Source organism: Rhinolophus sinicus, linkage group LG05 (assembly GCF_036562045.2).
Source record: "Rhinolophus sinicus isolate RSC01 linkage group LG05, ASM3656204v1, whole genome shotgun sequence".
Lineage (NCBI taxonomy): Eukaryota > Metazoa > Chordata > Mammalia > Chiroptera > Rhinolophidae > Rhinolophus > Rhinolophus sinicus.
The window spans coordinates 92,239,033-92,255,316 of NC_133755.1; the positions used below are offsets into that span (position 1 = coordinate 92,239,033).

Sequence of the window (16,284 nt, forward strand, 5' to 3'; positions counted from 1 at the left end):
ACTCAGAGACATCCTAAAAACACTTGGGTGAATTTAGGCCAGGGAACGTGTTTGCAACTCTTTGAGGATATATATTTATTTATCCTTTTCAATTCAACATCGGTGTGGCTTTAAAAGGCATTGCGTGGGAGGTGGAGGTGGGCACAGTGGCATTGTTTCCCTGTCCAGCAGCATGGTTTAGGGCAAATCACTCGGCTCCTCCGGGTCTCAGTTTCTTGGTTTATGGAAAGGCACTGGGCTAGATCTTGGCACTATGAACATTTCAGGCTAGATAATTCTTTGGTGTGTGTGTCGGGAGTGCTGTGCTGTGCATGGTAGGATGTTTAGGAGCATTCCTGGCTTCTAGATGCCAATCGCACCGCCCCAGTCCTGATAAAAAGGTTTCCTTCCAGACATTGCCAAATGTCCCTTGGGAAGAAAAATCACTAATCCCCCCACCTCCCCCGCATTGAAAACCACTGGATGAGAGGGTGTCTCTAAATGTTTAGGTCAGACTTTATTGACAGATCTGGCGTGCAGAAACATTACTCATTAAAACTTTACAGCCAGGCAGAAGACTGAGGGGCTTCCCAGTGATGGATGCACACCAACCTTTCCCATCCTTTCACCTGCTGGCACCCTGAGGTTTGGCTGTGTCGTGAGTGAGGCTCCTGGCTTTCCCGTCTGTGTTTCTTTCCTCTTCCCCACGTCACGGCTGTGCAGCCAGCGAGCGGCACAGCTGTGGGCTTTTTCGGCCTGGACTCCTTGGCCATATTCATCACGGCTGCTTCTGTTACATCCTAGAAACAACAGACGGAAGAAGAAAGCAATTTCTTCAGTGTGTTTGACCCCTTGTGCCCCCTGCCCCCCAAATATTTAATCATCAGACATTTCTTTGAGAGTGGGTGTTTCCTGTTAAGTCAATCCCAGCCGAGACTGGCCCAATAAACACCTCAGCTTTCTGTCGCAGAGTTTATTTGGCTGGGAAATGGGTATTGCCATGTAAACAGGAAGCCCCCTGAAGTTATTATCTACAGATGCGGTTGAAGAGCCACATGTTTATATTTATGGGATTTGAAAACAGTGAAAAGGCAAGGGAGGAGGTAGGGGAAGCCCTCATTCACAGTCAGTGAGAGCAGGGCCTACAGAGTGTCACGCGTTTGTGTTTCATTCCCTCTGGAAACAGGTGGTTCACAGTAATGACACAGCCAAGAGCCATGGCAGAAATAGAGGTACTGGTGACTGAGTTAAGCAAATGGCCCTACCTAGATTATCAGGTAAACCGTAGGCAATCCAGTCCACTGGCCTCTCTGGCCCAGTTATTTGAAAATCATTTTAGAGATCAGTCCTAGGAAATCATGGTTTGGGGGCATGTAAAAAGGTAGGAGGCTTATTTATGATACGACTGTCACAGTCCCTACGTTTTTCTGGAGACCACTGACTGCCACAGTTTTAGTGAGCACGGGCCCGCTCACCTGTGAGATCCCAGGCAAACTCGTGCATTTGCTCAGCCCCTAAGGGGCCAGGAAGGATGCCTTCCGTGAGAGCTGTCCGGGTATTGATGCAGAGAGTGTGCAGGTGGTGAGCCAGCTGGCCTTCACACGAGGGCTAGGTACGCCTGGTTACTTCACTTTGTTTTCTCCTCGCCTCTGCTCTTCCTTCATCGGCTCTGTCCTCCGGCTGGAGAAGGTGCTTAAGGAAGGCCAGGTAGGAACCAATACCTGGATCTCTGATGCTTTGTATTTAAATTATGAGCTCTGAGCAAAGGCAAGGAGGGATTCTCTCCTCCTTGCCACCACTCCTGAGCACTCGGTGACTTCCCAGGGGCTTCCCAGCAGTAGCTATCAACCAGGCCCTGGCAGTGAAGTTTTAAAAGAGGTTATGAATCAGAATTTAGCAAAGAAAAGGATCCACTGCAGATGCAAAGGGTAATATATCCCAAGCGGTTGTGTGTGTGTGTGTGTGTGTGTGTGTGTGTGTGTGTGTGTGTATGCGCGCGCGTGCGTGCGCGTGCACACATGCGGCTGAAGGCAGGGAGGAGGGTGGAAGGATGGAAAGAGGTGCCTGAGTAGCCATTCAGCGGTAGGTGAAACTCACTGGGCACACACACATGCTTCTTGACACAGTATTTATTTGCCTCAGGTGTTTGTTGTCATTCCTGCAAATTCTGCAAAAAGAAAAAAAAAAGCACCATCTCCATCCCACAAGTGGTGAAGAAGCAATTATTCTTCTTCAAATAGGTTATTTAGAGGGGGCAAGGAACACTGGCCGCCCCCTGAGATGTCAGGAACACCATGAAGCTGATAGCTAAGAAGGGGTTATTATTAATTTTTGTAAAGCTTTTATTCAAAAGCTTTTTGTGACTTAACCAGCCCTGCTGTTCAGACATGTTCAACCAGTTGGAAAGCAGAAGGATCAAGTTTCTGGAAACCCACTTAACTTTTACTAAACCTTCTTTTAATTTGTTCTCTTATTATCTTGTTGCAATAATGTCTGGCCACTTAGTGGGGTTTTCTGGAAAACCTGCTTCGTGTTTTAGCTTTGCAAATGTAGCTCACTTTCTGATTGCGATCTTTTCATCCCAGGCCATTCTGTCCCACTCCATAGCCAACAGAAAAGGGAAGAATTCCCCCACCCCCCCCACCTGTCGTTCTTATAAAGAAATCAAGACTATAGAGAAAATTGCTAAAAAAAAAAAAAAAAAAAAAAAAGCAGAAGTTTTTCCCCACAAGCCTCTCCAGAAATAGTCTTGTCTCTGCAACATTAAATGAGACAGAACACAAAACTGCTGCAAGGTTTCACATAGCCCTGTACATCTTAGAACTTAGGACATTTCTCCTGGAGAACCAGAATATTAGAGTTAGCCCAGGTGTGGAAAATGGATGTGAGACATAGGAGGCTTAGGGAATTGAGAGATACAGGGTATAGTGGCAGAGCTTTCAAGTTTTTTCGTTTGTTTGTTTGGGCTTTGAGAGATGGAGGAACCAGCAACTCTCAAAACACAGTTTGGTGATGGAATGATGAAACTGAGCAAATTTATTTTTTAAATACAGCAAAAAGCAAACAACAAAACCACGTGACACCCATAATGGGGGGGAATTAATATGATGATCTCAATCTCCTTTGATATCGTTTCCTTTTCAAATTAGGTCATTTATTTTTTAATAACTCCATCCATCTCTGACCGTGCAACAATTCTGACCAGTTTCACTTTCTGTTTCTCTGTGAGTTTCTCTTTATTCTTCTGACCCCAAAATGAGAGGCACTTTCTGTGACATCTTTACATATTCCAGGAATGCATTAGCCTGATTCTGTCTTTTCTGCCACTTAATAATATTTACATCTTGAAAATCACAGTGGCCTTTCTCCTTTTTAGCAGTGTATTTAAAGTCTTTTTGGTGTGGATTTGGGGACATAAAAAAAATCTGACTCCTTATCGAGATCTTCTTATGAGTGGTTTCACAGATGAGAAATGCAGAGAATATAGTTCTCAACCACAACTTCTGGAACACACACGGTGAATTCAGGTTGTGAAGGGAAAGACTGATGGACCAAGTTTCATTCCTTGTGGGCATGAGAGGGAGGGAAGGATGCAAGAAGGAAGCAAGTGTGAAAGTCTAGCAAGGAGTTAAGTGGTTAATAGGAACTAAGATTTTTTATTGGCTAATAAAACCTCTCAGGGTTTTTCATATTATATGGTTCCTTCAGGCTCCTCGCCCAATGCTTAAAAAAAGAAAAAGCCGAAAACAACAACAAAAGCTGGAGCCTAAATACCGATGCAGTCCCAGTCTTGTTTACTTTTTCATTTCCGCAGTTGTAAAATTAAAAAAAAAAAAAAAATTCCTCTGGTAGTTCAACTTTATCACACTGCAGGAGCGGGCCAGTGTTTGAACAACTGCCGTGATCCCAGTGAAAGGAAAAAGTACGCCCTGTCTCTCTGTTTTCAGAAAAAGGAGACCACAATGCAAATGATGGATGCATCAGGAAATTTTAAAATGAAAGCCGTGGCTGGAGAAGGGAGAGCAGACATTGAACTGAAACACATCTCTGGAATCCTGAATGCAAATGATCTCTGTCCTTTTATTGCCAGTGGTGCTGTTCTCCCAACAGAGCAGGATGTTCTTGTTTTTAATAATAGCCAGACCAGATGCTAAATTCTCCTCGGCAACATGCTGTAGAAGTGAGAAGGCAAACAGCTGATTCCTGTTAAGATGAACACCAGGAGAATAACCCAGAAAGTATGAGAATTCTCTGGAGGGTTTTGCTTTGTAAACCCCCGTTTGGCAGAAAGATCACAGAATCTGAACTGAAAACACAGTGTGTTCTCCTGCACCCGTTCCTCATCCGAGCAGCTTGCTGGGGGCCTCTGAGCCTCCTGCTTTCCCCATCCAGCCCTCTTCTAAGTTATCCAGAGGGCTGGCTCACAGGTTCCCCAAGAGGGAAAGTCGGAAGCCCTGAGCCCTTTGGCTTTCAATGACTGTAGAAAAATACTCATCAATAGGAGGAATTTTTTTACTTGCTCCTTGCCATAGAAAATAGTGAAATCTTGAACATGAGCCAATAATTTTAAAATGGCATCTTTGTTCCATCTTTTTCACTCCCTTCTTCCCCCTGTCAGAGTCCATCAAATCTCCCAAGTTAATATTTTGTTTTAGAATATACCACACATGCAAGATCCTATTTTCTTCTTTTCTAGGGAGCTGCCAGAGCTGCTGTGGGGCTCGGTGGGGCCAGGCTGACCAAAGCAAACCGTGACCAGTGTTGTAGGTTCATGCCACCTCAGAACCTCAGAATGCCGCCCAGAAGTCGTTTCCCAGAGAGCAGGGGTGCCCTGTGGGAGGGGTCCACACAACTCTCTGACAGTCTTTCTCTGGGGCTTTGCTCCTAAGGGCTGCAGGAGAATGAGTGAGAGAAGGAAAGAATGTCAGGAGCTCATAGAGGCTCATACTAGTCATCTGGTTCCAAAAGTCCTCAGTTACCTTTTGTGGGGACAGAGCCTCAGGAAGCAGTTTCCAGGCTCTCGGCCTCCCATAGAAAGGTGCTGGCTCAGGTAGTAAATGGCCATCAACTGTGATTGGATGGCCATCAGCTGTGGCTAGTTGGCTGTCAGCTGTAACCAGTGAGCCATTGGCCACTAATATAACTGTCATGGCTACGCTAGCAGCAAATGGGGGGCTAGCAAGAAGATGGTGGCTGAGCTAGCAAGCGTGGATTGCAGTTAGCAGAGCGGATTGCTGCTAGAAGCACCTTGACTGTGAGCCACTGTTGTTCCAGCACGGTACCCTGAGAGGCCCAGAGAGAGTGGCAGTTTTATATTAGTGGCCAATGGCTCACTGGTTACAGCTGACAGCCAACTAGCCACAGCTGATGGCCATCCAATCACAGTTGATGACCATTTACTACCTGAGCCAGCACCTTTCTATGGGAGGCCGAGAGCCTGGAAACTGCACTGCTGGCTCTGTCCCCACACCTTTCCTCTTCACATCACCCTCCTGAGCCCTCAGACTTCCTCCCCCTCCCCTGCAATGCACAAAGGGCATCCCAGTTACCTGTTTCTCATGATTTTATTCCTTCATTGCCATCCTTGAAGTTCACTTGACCCTGATCTCACCTGTATGAACATCCTGCGGAGAAAGGAATGGGGACCAAAGATGATTTTCTTCCTTCCCTCCCTTAAGATGGCACTGACGTCCATTGTTGTAATTTCCTTTTGGGGAAAAGTCATATTTGGTACTGGTAGCATGATCCAATAATAATAACAACACTTAATAATATTTAACTTTTCTTGCACACTCGGCTATGTGCCTGGCACTTGGCTTTATATCTCACATGCTTTATCTCCATCTTCTCAACAACCTATGAAGAAGTTAGTACCGTTTTTATCCCCATTTTACTGATGAGGAAACTGCGATTCAGACTTGCCCAAGATTACACAGCTATTAAGACTCAAGCCTAGAGTTGTGTGATTTCAAAGGCTATGTTCCTAAGCTAAAACATTAGACACAGTCTCCTTTATCATCTATATAATGGAAGTTATGAGAAGTAAATGAGTTACTGAGATATGAACATGACTGGCAAGTGTCCAGCACATAACATATATAAAATAGATGATACTTATTACTCATAATAATTAAGATGACTGTTGTAAAAGAGCATAAATACAATTTTCAATTTGAGTCACAATGGAGCTGGAGCCCCAAATAGAAGGGTTTTTCAAAAAAACTGCTATTTTAAAATTTTAAAAAGTACTGCTCTTTGAAAGTCATGTTTTCCTCTATATTTTATCAACTAGTTTTCTACTGAACATGAAGGCTACGTTTGGCAATTAGCTTACCATGGGCTCCTTCCCTAAAGGAACTCAGAGACATCACATCACATAAACCATAAACATAAAACACATTCACACATTCAGAACAGAAATGTGACCCAACCCTGACTTCAATCCCCAATCTGTGTTCTCTTTCAAGGTTTTCCATTTAGGTGTGTTGAGTTTTGGGTCGATGTTGCTACTGGAAAAAGTGGTATTGAGCTTACCTGGCCTCATCTAACACGAGAAAGACCCACGCCGAGATTTTTCTGTTAACTTCAACTCTTACCTTTCCAGGAGTGGCTCTGGGGTCCTTCTTGCCATCAGACAGAGAGGCAGCACTCAGATCCCCCATTTCTGAGCTGACATCACTAAGAGGCAGGGCTATGCAGTGGAGGGAGCTGGTCTGGGGACCCTGAGGCCTGAGCAGACCTGGTGTGTGCAAGGCTTTTTGCACTTGTGCGTGGGTCTGGAGGAACCTGGGAATGGGACATCAGCATTCCCTATCCTGAATCACTTAAATCTCTGTAACCAAACAGGCAGGCTTCTCGCCGAGTATCTTAAAGCACTTTAGAGACATTGCCTTAAACTTACTAGTCTATATAGAATCAATATCCCATTTTACTGAAACCCCAGAGAACAGAAATGGTCTCTGTGTCTCTCTTTCACCCTCTCTGCCTTCTTTTCTTTCTTCTTTCTGCAAATATTTACTGAACACCTGCTATAGGCAGAACAATATGCTGAAGCCTTGCCACCATTAAAAAGCATATTGGAAAACGTCTCTGTTCAACTTAATCCATCCCAATAAGAGATGTTTGTCATGCCATTCTTTAAGCAAATTCATGAATGCTTCAGACTACCAAAACCAGATGGATAAGTTAGCAATCAGTTTCTAGAGAGAATTTTGACACTTTTGATTTCTACTTGTAGCCAATTTCATTTCCCATTTCTCGTTTTCTAAAATACTCAAGTATTTGTAAGGTAGTTGTCTATATTTAGTCATACAAGGCTTTCATTTCACCACAATATTTGGGACAGTTGGTGTTTAAAAAGTAGGCAGTTTTCATATAGTCAAAGGAGGGAAAGCGGCTCCTCCATTTTCTCTTCCCTGTTGTAACAGCCATGCAGCCAACTCTGCCTTAAGGAGTTGAGTGGTGTATTGAAAGGGGGAAGCAGAAAGTGGCCAAAAGATCTGGGTTCTAGATCCTTAACCCCTGCTAACTAAATACGTGACCTTGAACAAGCCACTCACCCTCTCTTGACCTTCTCCTGAAGTGTGGGCAATACTATATTACCTTCCAGGTGGTATGTTAAGGGTCCATGTAGTAACTCTTAACGATAGATTTGGAGTAGCTTTTAGAATGGAGAAATTATAGGGAGTTTTAAGATGTGCAGCTGGCGGCTGCCTAGCATTAGGGAGAGAATGAGGCCCATTATTTCTCACAGAATTGGCAAAAATGACCATTTTGTAGAGGATGAGGAAATGCAATCCCAGAAAGGTCAGATCACTTATGCAGCATTGCCCTGTAGACAGATGAGGGGAAGCCAAGGGTTGGACATCTATTTCCAAGCAGTTCCCGTACTCATTCATTTGGAAGACATAGTTCCTTCCTTTATAAGAGAAGCATCTTCTGCCTCATCTTTTCATTTAGCATTTACACTTATTTACTTTTTCAGTTTTTATGAACCTATTACCATTTGTTACACACCTAGGCAAACTGATCCTGTTAAAAATTGCTTACATTCATGAAAATTAATTTCTAATATATTGATTCCATTTCATGCTCCAGCCAACTTTATTGAAAAAGGCTTGTTCTATTCCTTCATAAAAAACATAAAGTTATATACCTGGCCTGACTTAGTGAGTGAACAGTTCAGTCTAAGAGCATCAAGGCCATTCCTTCCTGGACAAAGATGACCTATCTGTTGGCAACACACTTCAAGGTGATTGTCCTTTAGTGGACAAGAGACTCCCTTGTCCTCAATGCTAAGGATAGAGGTCATGGCTTTGTCATGGCCGGAGGCCATTCTATTTGCCATTTCACGCTTTGGTTATAGAAATGAGGCCACACTCGTGACTCCATTAACATGATACTCTAGCTACCTAAACAAGCGACAACATGACAGCTAATCTTGAAAAATGATAGACTTTTTAATCTCAGCTTTACCTTTATCTGCTTACTATCTGAACCCCATGTCTCTTCAATTTAAAAGATGCAAGAGAAAAATGATGCAAATGGACCAATGATGGAACACACAAGTATTGGAGGGGTAGTGTTAGTGGACAAAACATACAATGTGGTTAATGACGTGACCCCTGTTTAATGAAAGGCACAACCTTATTGGACCCGGTGATTTTCAGACGCAAGTGCTAAGCCATTTATAGGGCAGAAGAGGTAGAGGGCTGAGAGGAGGAAGGATTTGTAGCTTTACCCTCTACCGTGCTTGAGAGAATAGTGGTTGTGGCTTTGCCTCACAATCCTTCACTCTCATTTGATCCTAAGGGAGGGGCTGCATTTTTATTCATTCAATAAATACTAATTGAACACTTACTAGAAATGATGGAAATGAAAACAAATTAGACATACCTCCTCCCAGATAGTCCATAGACGACTATCTGCTGAGAGAGACAGAAAAATCAACTCAGAGGTGACAATATAGTGCAGCAGGTACCACAACAAAGATGGGAAACAAGGGTAGAGGAACCGCCAGGAGGCTGCAACTCTTGGCCAAGGCAAGACGTTGACATTGAGCTGGATCTGGAAGGAGGGGTAATTCCTTGACATTCTGGGTCTGTGACTGAGCTAGAGGCAGCCCCACTCCCACCCCGCAGTGCAGGATGTGAGAGCAGACAGATCCCCTTCTGTGGTGATCTCAGGTACAGCTCCCCAGAAAGAAAAAGAGAAGGAGATAGGGCCTCCAGCCTCTGGCATTCTGTAGCATGCCAAAGCACACTTCCACTGAGAAGATGAGCAAGGGGGGTTCTCACAGGGCTTGGGGTGAGCAGTATCAGAATCTTTGTGGGATCTGGGTCCTACATCAGGAAACCGTATTCAGTATTAGAATAATGAAAAACAAGAAGCAATACCTATGTTATCAAAACATACAGCACAAAGGGAAAAAAAATGTGAGATCTTAATGTGTAACAAAAGAGGACATCAATATAAAAAATGTTGAGAGATGACAAGATAAAATACCATATTTTCAGTACAGAGTGTGGATCAGTTTTTATCCGATTGCTTGCGTAACACCTACTACCAAGTGGCCTGGGGCCCACTGATGAGAGAGCGAGGGATAATTTAGCACATAGAGCCTTTCAGCATTCAGTAGGGAAGGGTGACAAGTATAAATGCTTGGGAGAAGTTTATGCTGTGGATGGTTTACATATTCAAATAATTGAATGAGCGCTATGCCTGTGATGACTCTAAGTAAAACTTTAAAGTATGATCTTGGGGTCTCCTCTACCCAGCCCTCCAGACCTCTCCTTTGGAGGCCCACTATGCCCCTGAAAGACCTCACACGGACTCTGCCTTTCTCCCCAAGCACACACCAGCCAACTTTGTACTGTGGACCTCCCCTTGTATAAAATGAACCTGTCCTGACCCTCACCTTTGAGGAGTCAGTGTATTGGCATTTCAAGGGAGGTTTTCTAGAACCACTAAAACCTCACTTCCAAAGCCACAGACCTTCCCTTCAATGCTTTCTTGACATCTCTCACATCCCATTCTGGGGATGCCGCCTGCAGTCTACTCTTCCTTGCCCAGCTGAAAGCCAAGTCCTCATTTGTCTCTCTGTCTCTCTCTCTCTCTCTCTCTCTCTCTCTCTCTCTCTCTCCCCCCCCCCCCCCCATGCACCCTGCCCAGATCCCTTGAGGTAACAGAAGATCCGTGCCCTTAGCCACTAGGGGTTAGAGTGAAAATGAGGGCGAGGTCTGGTTCTACCTGAAGGTCGCTTTAGGGCTTTTACTTCTGTCTCTGCAGGAGACAACTTTATTGATTAATAGAACCTTTATTAGAGTTATTAGAACCAATAAAACACATTGCACACAGACATAAATCTATCGCTACCCCTCCCAAAATACTGGCTGGTGAAACGAGTTCTATTTCCAGCCATGATATCTTGCCAGTTTGTCATTCTCCTTCCTGGCCCCATCAAGTTCCATCGGGTTTGAGTTTATTGGCTACACAGTGAAGTTTATGTTGTCATAGAAATTAGCCTTGATGGACAGGGATATGGCCAGGGGATCAGGAGAGCTCGGCAGACCCTGTGGTGTTGGCATGGCTGACATGTTAGGGTGCCTGAAGCCCTCTCCAAGAAAAATCAAAGCTGGCTCTTTGCAGCAGCAAACGAGTGCAACGAGACACTCCTGAGGGACGCGAGCTCGGACGTGATTGTGAGCCGTCCAGTTCCCATTCCACCCATCCACCCTCCCGGTGCCCCCCAGTGCCAAAAATTCTTCCCCATGCAATGGAGGCAGGGCTGGGAGGCCTGAGGTTAAGCCATTCTCTTCTATCGTTCGTGGTTAGCTTTCGTAGGCTCTTGGCTGTTTGACAAAGTTGGATAATAATTCAATATTTCTTACTGAAATACTTGACCTTTTTGTTAGTTTTTGTGACAAGGGGAATTTAAAGGAGCTGCAAAAATGCAAGCAAGTGTGGCTGAAAAAGGCCAGGGTATGCCACTGAGTACTGAACAGTTTCTTTTTCTGACATCTATAAAATTTAGGTGAAAACAGGTCGACATTGATGTTGGCAAATGAGAAAGCCAGTTCTATTGTTAGCAAATGAACTTCAGATATAAATGCAAGTCTGGTTCAATCAAAACCACGTTTGGTTTTAGACACCAGTGATGTGCTTTCTATTAAAAAGAAAAAAAAGAAGGTAAAAATATTCTTTAGCCAAAAGTATCATTTTCTAAGCATCAAATCAACTTGTTGAAGTACAAGACGGGACCTCTATCATTTTCTTTTTAAATTTGTAGGGTACACGCTCCCAGCATCCTCTCTTCTTTTTATTTTGAATTGGCAAGGGCTGTTGAAAACTGAAAGCACATATGAAGAAAAATCCTGCATTGCCTGATGTAGGTACTTACTGGAGACGACTAGCTGGTCGCTAAGAAAGAAATGAGGTTCTAAGAAATAAAGCTCTGTCTCTCTCCATATGTGTGTGTGTGTGTGTATATGTGTGTGTGTATATACATATATGTGTGTGTGTGTGTGTGTGTGTGTGTGTGTGTGTGTGTGTACATCTTATATAGCTCCCAGATTTGGCCTGAGTCTTATAATCATTTTTATGGGCTCCTCTCAGGAGTCACATAAGACATGTTTGAGCTCACAGAGGAGGAACTATGCCAAATCCAGTTTGTGGAGGGTCAGTTAATTTTAGCCTACTGGGCAGTTTCTCTGTCGTGGGGTCATCTTAAGTCCTCGTCCTGCTAGGACCTGAACAATCATAACAATCATAGAATATCGGAATTGCTTCTTCCCCCATGACCTCCCGTTAACAAAGAGGAGACAGAGGTCCAGAGTTAAATGAGCGCTGGATGATAGGGTCCTAGAAAGGTTACTCTTACTTTGGAGAGTTTTGTTGTTGTTTTTTTAATGGAGGCAAAATTCCCATAAAAGTAACCATTGTAAAGTGAACAGTTCCGGCACTTAGTGCACTCAGTGTTGTACAAGCACTGCATTTTTCATCACCCCAAATGGAAACCTTGTGCCATTGCTCCCGATTCCACTTCTAGATTCATTTTTGAATAAAAGTTTGTTAGCTTGGCTCCCACAGCGTGTCGTTGCCGGGCTCCCCAATTTGAAATAAGGCACGACCGTATTTCCAGATAGGACTGAGAGGAAAGAGTGTTTCTTGTGGGGAGCAGCAGAGGCCCTGGCCTGGAATTGGGGGTGGGGTACAGGAGAGACAGCGTCTGGAATCTCACAGAACCCAGAACCAAAGACTTTTGAACTTTGGAGGGGACCATCTGTTGGGGTAGCAGCTCTTTCTGAGGCTGAGTTTTGGTCTCCTGCTGAGGCGATGATCCCTTTAAAATTCTCAGCATTCTCACTCTCCCGCGTCCCGCCTCCAGTCTAGCAGGCATTTTATTCCTTTCATTTGCCTTGGTCGGAGTCCAAGTCTGGCACCAGGCGGTCCCCACTTGAGGGGCCGGGAGGTGGTGTAGGCTCACCCAGGTCTAGAAAGGGAGCTCTCCCCGGGATGCTAACTGCTGGCCGTCTCCTTTCATACACATCATCTTGCTGGATAATCATTTTCAAATGGCAAACAATAATAAAAGCTTTCCTCTATTTTGCGTCCAAGTGTCAATGTATCTACACAGGCTATAGGGGTGTGTGTGTGTGTGTGTGTGTGTGTGTGTGTGTGCACGCGCGTGTGTGTGCGTGCGCGCGTGCATGCGTGCGTTTGAAGTGTCTGTCCAAGAAAAAAAGAAGTTTGGGAAGCCTTCGCGTATGTCGGGGAAGGCTGAGAATGGCCTCAGGTTGCTTTCCAAACACTCTCCGGGAGGCAGACCTGGAGGGTGGGTCAAAGATGGAAGAACTAGGTTGTCAGGTGACTTTGGTTTTTAATCTGAATCTGGAGGGACTTGACAGGGTCTCTCCTGAGTGTGAATCTAGGGGTAGCATAAAGCTGAGAATGAGACAGGAGTGGGGAACCTAGAGGCCCGATTTGGCTGCTATGTGACCAGATTCTGAAAGAAAAATCCCAAGTTTCTGACCTCAGAAGGAAGTGAGGCTGATTTCCCTCATAGTACAGGTGTGTTCTGGGGCCCCTGTGCAGAGCCTCAGATCTCACTGTGACCCCTCTTCCTGGAGTGTCTATTTTCCTTGAAGAGGTTGAGGTAGGGTGAAGCTAAGTTATTTAACTGGTAAGTAATCTCAACCGCTTTTTATATCAGAATACAGATGAATAAATGATGGAAGGCAACACAAAATTCATGGATGCTGTAAGGCTAAAAAACAGGACTTGGGAGAAATCTTAGTAACTTTGGGCTACACTCAGGCTGATGCCTCAGAGGTAAGCGTTTGTTCTCTGCAGGAGGTTGGCTGTAGTAGAAATTATTGAGCAGTCCTGTCAGCATTCAGGGCATTTCCCCAGAGACATGTGGAATAGTTGGATCTTGTAGAATTTCCTCCCCTTACACCCTGTCCTTTCACACACCCAACTCCGCCCCTCCTATAAACCTCTCGGCTACAAAGACTTCCTTAAGGTTCAGACCCCGTTGCTCAAGGACAGCATGTGTCATCTGCCCTGTGAGCGGCTACTCCAGTCCTCTTCTCCTCTTTGGGTTATCTATTTCTGCTTAACAAACTATGCCACAACTTCGTGATTTAGAACCACAGCCGTTTTATTGCTCAGTGGAGCAGTGCTGCAGGGCTGGCGGGGGCTTCCTCACCACCTGGTGGCCCCAGGGGCATCAGAAGTCTTCCAGGGTACAGGCCTCTCAGAGACACCAGCATGGAAGGGGCACATCTTTTAAGATCCACCTTGGGCAAAGAGATGGCCAGGGCCACTTCCACTGTGGTCCGTTGGTCAAAGCCAGTCCCAGGGGTCAACCCAGAGTCGGGGGAGAGGAAGTAGATCTCCAACGCTTCACAGGGGGAGAGGCAACGGATGTACAGTTATTTTAAAACTGCCTGCGATTTGAACCACTCTTCAATCATTCCTCTTAGATATCGCAGTTTTCAGTGATCCCTCTCTGTGCAGATGGGATTTGTCAATATTTGGTGATTATTTCAGGATTCGGGCTTCAGTAACAGGTGTGTGAGAAGGGATTTGGGGCAGGACACATCGCTCTACAGGCAGACCCCTCTTCATCAGAACACAAGAATCAGAGACATCCTGGTGAGGGAGAAGGTGCATGTTGGGCAGGGAAAGAAGGGTCCCTAGTATTTTGTGAAAGGAGTCGTTCTACTCCTCCTTGAGTCCTGTGATGGGCCAAGTATATGTCAAATAACTGTAGAGTTGAGGGAGTCTTGTTAAAGGGAAAATAGAAGTTCACCGCACTTAACAGTTTTGAGATCGGGGCGGGGGAAGAGCTGCGTGGCAGGATTCCTCTAGACTTGCCCAGGGCACCTGGGGCAGTTGGGCTGGAAGGGCCGCCCTGGTTGTCACTCAGAGACTCAGCAGGGTCCAACTGCCACCCTGCCAGGAAAGCAGAGAAAGAGGCTATTGTTTCTTGCCACTTTAAGTAGCTGATGACAGTACAAAGGAATGTAGTTAGGACCCTCCCTCCTAACTATGGAGAATTACAGACTGAAGAACCAGAAGCCTGTGGGCACAAGGTGTGGGAAACACTGTGGGGGCAGAGAGGGGAGTGAGCATTCCCTGGGGGTGGCCATGTTGATTCTGGAATTCCACCCCTCTTCCTCCCAGCTACTGAAACCTGCCTGTCAGGAGCCTCCATTTCTTCATATGCAAAATGGGGGTGCTGGTTCTTAAGATTTTTGGGGGATTAAATAAAAGAATCTAAATAGAGGGCCTCGCAGTGGTGCTTGCCACAGGGTAATAAGCACTTAATAAATATTAACTTCTTTCCTAGAAAAAGACCTTATAAATCATTGAATCCAATTTGCAAAGGACCAAACTGAGGCCTGGGGATGTTAAAATGATTTGCCCAAGTTTAAGCAATGTGTTGGTGAATCCTTGTTTCCTCCTCTTGGCCCAGAGCTCTTCCTTCGTTTCCTAGACATTTAAGTTCCTCTAAGGACAGAAAAAACATTTCATTACAACCACACGGCAACTCAAAATGTCCCTAAAGAACATGAGATGACCAGTAGAGAAAATGCTAGCAAAACATGAAAACAAAACATGACAATAAAAACACAACAAAAACAACAACAAAAACAACAACAACAAACCCACCTAAAACATCAGCAAATTTCAGTGTGAAAAGCTTGGAATAAAACCATCCACCAAAATCACATTGCATAGTAAGTCGTTGCTCCTCTATCAGCTTCTTCCTTATATAGAAAAATTACTTTAAAGATCAGAATTCAGAATGATAATAAAGTAAAAAATACAATGTCTCCTTCTTGCCTGCCCGCCCTCCCCCATCAGTTCTACTGCAGACAACATTGACGCCTCTCCAACTCTGCCTCCCTTTTATCAACAAGCAGCCACGGGAACTGCACAGGCCCACCAACTGCCAGGGCGGTTCAGTTTATGGAATTCAGTTTTCCAGATGAGCTGGGAATCAGGAAGCCTGAGTTCTATGAGACATTGTATTGGGGCCCCGTTATCTATTACTGAGCAACTAATCACCCCCAAAACGTAGTGATGCAAGAGGACAGCATTTTATTGTGCTCACAGATTCTGTGGATCAAGAATTTGAACAGGCACTGCAGGAATGGCTCTTCTCCACTGTAAATGTTTGTGACCTCACCTTGGAAGACTCGAAAGGCTGGGGGCGTCCTCACTCATTGGTCGGGTGTCTGGTTTGGGCTGGGTGGAGGATGGTTATAGCTGGGACTGCCTCCTGGAGGGCCTCAGGGTAGTTGGACTTCTTCCGTGGTTGCTCAGGCTCTGAGAACAAGTGTCCCAGCCAACCTGGTGGGAGTTACAAGGTTTTTAATGACATAGCCTCAGAAAGTCACAAAGTCACATGGTGTCACTTTTGCCATACTCTATTGGTCAAAACAGACACAAGCCCACCCAGATTCAAGGAGAGGGGGACCTTAGCTCTCAAGGGAGGAGGGTCAAAGAATTGGCAACTGTGTTGTTAAACCTTCACATACAGTGATTATGCTTTCTGAACACCCAAGAGCCCAGGGTCTAACGAAGGGTTTTGGTGCTGCTTCTAGGGGAGAGAGGTACTCTACGAGGTGAGATTCAGGCATTTGATCTCTGGGGCATTTTGAAGGTTTATGGAGACATTCATTAAAAATGGGACTATCTTGGATAATCCTGAGGAAAGTATGGTTTGAAGCAATTTGCTTTAAAGTTTTGTTTCCCACCCTTGAGAAGTGGGACCACCACTACAACTTGCTTTAT

At 45.0% G+C, this 16,284-nt stretch overlaps 1 protein-coding gene across 2 annotated transcripts in view; it reads left to right on the forward strand.

Annotated features, from left to right (window-relative positions):
* The window catches only part of RUNX2 (RUNX family transcription factor 2), a 234,823-nt gene that overhangs the window by 124,327 nt on the left and 94,212 nt on the right, over nucleotides 1-16,284 (forward strand). The window lies entirely within an intron of this gene.